Source organism: Triticum aestivum, chromosome 7A, assembly GCF_018294505.1.
Source record: "Triticum aestivum cultivar Chinese Spring chromosome 7A, IWGSC CS RefSeq v2.1, whole genome shotgun sequence".
Taxonomy (NCBI): domain Eukaryota; kingdom Viridiplantae; phylum Streptophyta; class Magnoliopsida; order Poales; family Poaceae; genus Triticum; species Triticum aestivum.
Window position 1 is genome coordinate 634,262,410 of NC_057812.1, and position 5,366 is coordinate 634,267,775.

Here is a 5,366-nt window from a genome sequence, read left to right on the forward strand (position 1 = left end):
GTAGCAGTAGCAGTAGTAGCAGTAGCAGTAGCAGTAGCAGTAGCAGTAGCAGTAGCAGTAGTAGTAGTAGTAGCAGCAGCAGTAGTAGTAGTAGTAGTAGTAGTAGTAGTAGTAGTAGTAGTAGTAGTAGTAGTAGTGGTACAACTATGATACACTTGATGGTCAAAATATTATTCATCCGGTCCTCACAGTGAAGTGACAACACCCTGCGCCTGACACTAGTCCAGGCGGCGTGTTCGGGTTACCAAAGTCAGCCTCACCCTGTGCATTGTGCAGTCTGTCACCGCCGCTGTATAGCACATTGGCGCCTCGCCTCATCGCCCTCTCCGCTCCCATAGCACCACTCCATCTCCATCTCCTTCTCCGTCTCCGTCTCCGTCTCCGTCTCCATCTCACTGTGCCCCCGTGTACCGTCACCTCACTCGCCTCCCCCAGTACCACTATTCCCTCGCTAGCCGCTCCAGCACCAACATCCTTCTCTCCCGTAAATCAAGCTCCCTTCCAAACTCCACCATGGCCGAACACAAACCGCGCAGCATCCATATGAGCCGCGATTGGAGCAATCTCCCCAGTAACATCCTCGACCTCTGTTGTTCATGTATGGATATGTTGAGTGCCCTGCGGCTGGCTGCATGCTCGAGGGACATGCACACGGCCATCGTCGAAGCGAGGCCTAAGCTTTTCAAGACACCCTGCTTGCTGCTATCTGGTCTTGCGAGATTGGCTCACCATGATACGGAGGCGTGCATGATGCCCCTCGACTTCAATCCGATCTCCGTTAGCCGGAACTTCTTTGCAGGTATGTAGTGGGTCGTCATACATCATTTCCCTCGACATCGATCCGATCACCATCGCCCGAAACTTCTTGGCAGGTATGTACTGGGGCGGCATGAACTCCCACTGGATGGCTGCCTTCAGAGAAGACGGTAAAAAGTTGGTGCTCATGAACTTCCAGACCTCCCATGAGATTATCCTTCCTCCGTTGGATTATATAGAGTATTACCATCACGGTCCAAGTCATCTAGATTACTACATCAGTTGGACGGACCTTGTTTTGCAGAAGATTGTAGAAACATGCACCACACTGTTGGTTTCATCTAACCATACATTAGGGAAGTAAATGTGCATATGAGAACTCTATATTTGGAAGTAGTGAAATCCTGCAATGCTTACCATGTGTACATACCTATATTCGCCCTTCAACAATCAATGGCTAGAATAATATCCTCACAAAAATTTTGCCCACAGAACACGAGTATATAACAATGCATGGTCTGTTAGTTACCTTGAAGAATTTGTTTGTGAGGACAGAACATGATTACATAACATGCATGACATGGTAGTTTCCTGTGAAGAATCGATTGCGAGATAACATTAGTATAACCATGCATGGCACTTCTATATTTTCGAACCCAGTATACATTTCCCTGTATTTTCCTCCCAGTTCCAACAGGGACATATCAATGTTGTTTCTTGCATTATCCTACTCATACTCTGAACAATGCTGATCTTACATTAACAATGCATGTCCTTTTCGATATGATGCAGTGTCCCTACAGTTACTGCCCTTTGTAATCACACCACCTTTGCCAAAAACAGGGAAGCACAACTGGTTCCTCGCTCGATCAGACGACGGCAAAAGACTGATGATCATTCGGACACATGAGCTGGAAAAGTTATATTGCAAAAACCCCATTGTATACAAGCACCGTGTAATACGTGAGTATCCCGACAGTGGCTGTTACGTCTATGAGCAGGATACCACCTTGTTGGGGCCTTTAGGATTTTTTAGTTGGAGGCGGGTAAACAGCCTTGGTTCACACTCTCTGTTTCTCGGACTCAAATATCCGATTAACTAGGAGATCACCGTTGGCAAGGACCTTGATGGCAGAGAGGCTCTGTTTGCTATGGAAAACTGTGTCTACACGGCGAGCCCTAGGAGTTTGGGAGCAAACTCCCCTGATTGTCAACGATACAGCCTACAGCCAACAGAAGGTGAGAATGACAAAGGGATCCGGATTAACTTTGATCCTTGGATGTCTCAATTACGACAAGCAGCGATGTGGTTCAAGCCTTCAGGTTGATAGGTAATTGGGTTGTTGCATCGAAAGGGTGGAGTACTGGTGTCTCCGGATCACTGGTCGCTGAAGCGGGGCTGCAAATTATGATGGTGTTGGATCATCTCTTCAAATGACTTTGTTGTCTTTGCTGCTGGTTCTGGATGGGTAGTTCTTTCTTTTGTTATGCATATTCCTTGTCATTTGGTCATCCTCGTCTATGTCACTCTTACTATGTAATAGTTGCTTCTGTTTAGAATGTCATTCTTGTCTAGATCATGAGAGTCTGAGCGTTGCAGATGGGTGCGTTTTGGTGGTGTAGCAAGACTTATTATGAACTATCATGTCTTGCTGTTTATGTTAGTAGTAGTCACTACTCAGTGTTTGAATGTTGTATATATTGTTGTTTCGAATTGTTTATTGTCTCGAACTACTGGTGGGGTAAATGAGGGCATCACCATTCTCCAGTGTTCAGAGTATATCTCCTTTTTTCAAGTTATACAATTTGAGCTCGGTGTCTTTTCGATGATGTACACTTGTTTGGGCCAGTGAGGTGTCGTTGAATATGGGCCGAGTAGTAATGCAATGCCAAACAGGTCAATTATGACTCTCAGGCCGGGCTCTCAAAAGATCTTGAAAAAAAGGTCGGGCTCTCCAAAAAAGAAAGAATAAGGACTCTTAGGCCGACATGTGGGCGCCACCGGTGTTTTCGTGCGCTTGCGCGCCGAGAGCATATTGGCGCGTGATCGAAATTCATGCTACCTTTTCATCCCCAGTCTCCCCCCCCCACCTTTGGAATCTCGATTCCTACTCCAGTTCCCCCAAATCCCCCCCCCTGTACTCCCTGTACTCAAGCGCACTATCATGTCACCGGTCAATGTGGATCTCCGAGCCGAAGATCCTGAGGTCCGTCCTGCCTTCGGTCGCTGCGTGTTGTCGCTCAACAGTGGCATGGCGGCGCTTGATGACCAGTTTGTCGGCAAAGTGCTGATGGTAACCATCAATGGAGACCGACCTCCTATCTCACCAGACGACCTTGTCAAAGCTCTTGGCATTGTGCACGGCATCCAAATAAGTGACTTGCTTGTCGAAGTCTGTCCGCCACCGGCTGATTTCTTCATTAAGTTCCGGACAACTTTCGACTGCAGTCGTGTGTTCGAATCTTCCTGGTGTTTGTTCTGCGATGGCGCACTGGTGAGCTTTGATCGGTGGCACCCAGGATGGGGCTCGGTGCCCTCTGAGCTTAAGTTTTTAACAAAGCTTACCTTCCACGGCATGCCTCGACGTGCTTGGAACAGCGAGTCCATGAACAAGCTTATCAACGACCTTGGAGGTGAGCTCGTAAGTATGTTTGTTCCTCCAGACAGCTGGGCTCTGACGGTTATGGCATGGATGAAGAAGCCGTCCACCATACCGAAGGTGATTGGTGTTGAGATACCGGTGCAGGAACCGGGGTTGTACTATTCGTCGCCACCAAGGCCGCCGCGGACCACATTAGGGATGTACCTGTATCGAGTGTTCGTGCATGTCGAAGAAGTGGTCAATCCATCAATCGAAGTCCTGCCGCCACCGCTGGTGCCGGGGTCCATCGACGACGTCCATTACAGGAGTCAACGTCAAACTTTCCCCGTGTTGCTCGGAACGATGGATGGCACAGGGCCTACTCCATCGCGCGGCGGAGGCCACTGCTTCTTTGGGAGAAGAGGCAGGGTTGGCTGCCTGGATATGCTCTAATTTGAGGTAACAACTGAATCTTGTCAGATACTAGTTAAATCCGAGCTATGGGTGTGAAGCACTTATATGCCAGTACATTTGATTGTGACATGTTCTAATTTTGTACCTGCACTTTTTTTAGAAAGGGTTGTACGTCAACTTAATGTGCTAGCAGAACTTATTGTGTTGTCTGTCTGTTTTCTTTGCACAACATTCAAGATATTTCCCCGTCATTGATAAAGACGATGAACCGTTATGTACGACTTCGTTGGTTTCAACATAGCCCTTCCCGTAGCGATGCACTGCTTCCATCCTGATTGTGTCGCCTGCGTGAAATTTTTGTATGCAAGTTCAGTGTGCTATGATGTTCTATATGATTGTGTCAACTATATAAGTTTTTACTGAGCATCAGCAATGCATATGGCTGAAAGATGTATTTACGAGCATCGACTGATGGGTCACACACACACACACGCACACGCACAAGTGGGACCCGTTGAATTATTTATTTGCTCGTGACAGCTTTTAATTAGGTTCCACTGTAATCTAACTTTTTCTTAAGTTATTAATTGAGCTCAGTGACTTCAAAAAGTTGTACAGAAGCCTTGTTTGGGCCTTTCCGGCGTCACTGAATGTGGGCTGAGTAACCAGGTTAGGTTGTATTGTACTACACAGGCCTTTTTTCAACATCAGCAATGCAACTGGGCCGACAGTTGTACACAATATCCGGGTCAACTTGTTATTCTCCGCCCCGCTGGGCTGCAAACTTTCCTAGGAGGTATGCATTAGGCTTAACAAGAAAATGGACTTTAGGAAATAATAAATGGGATGTAATTACAATAACTGGACATTTACTATGCACCAAACACGTAATTAGTTTGAAAAATATATTATTTTTGGAATTTGAAATTTTTAATTTCATTACTTGTTGCGCGCGCAATATTTCGTTGGATTTTAACGTAATACACCTTTATTTTTAAATTATATTTAACCTGACTAGAAATTTCAGATAAAAATATTTCGGATCCCATCAAAATGTGGGAATTTTTTTGAATTCTGTTTTGAGCGGTTATTTGAAATTATTAATCATTGTCCTAGCTAGAAGTTGGGATGTACTTTTAACAAACTGTAAATGGGCTGTAGTAAATTCCATTAGAATTAAAAAATGGGTTGTACATTCTTACAAATCGCAAATGGGCTATATGTTCTCTGCCAAATTCGAGCTGTGGGCCTACTAAGTTGACGCGTACCAAGGGCTTTGTCAACTTATTCAATATAAACGATTCTAGCTGTAGTGATCGAATGATGTCCATCCAATGGTCGTAGTGCTTCTTCAACCTCTGGTCTTCTTGCTCCAGCCGCCCAAAGCAGCGTCGGTCGTGTCGCGTGCTCCTGCCTCCCGTGGCCCGCTATGATGCCGCGGAGGCCTCACCGCCCCGTACTACTCCCATCGCTGGTCAGGCCATCCCTCTACTCACCCACCCCCTGTTATTATGCGGCGATGGCAGCCTCACACCGTAGCCGAACCAGTGAACCCTCGTACTCCTCTTCGCGCGGGCTTCCACTACTGCGTCTTCCCCGGCTCCGCGTCGTCCC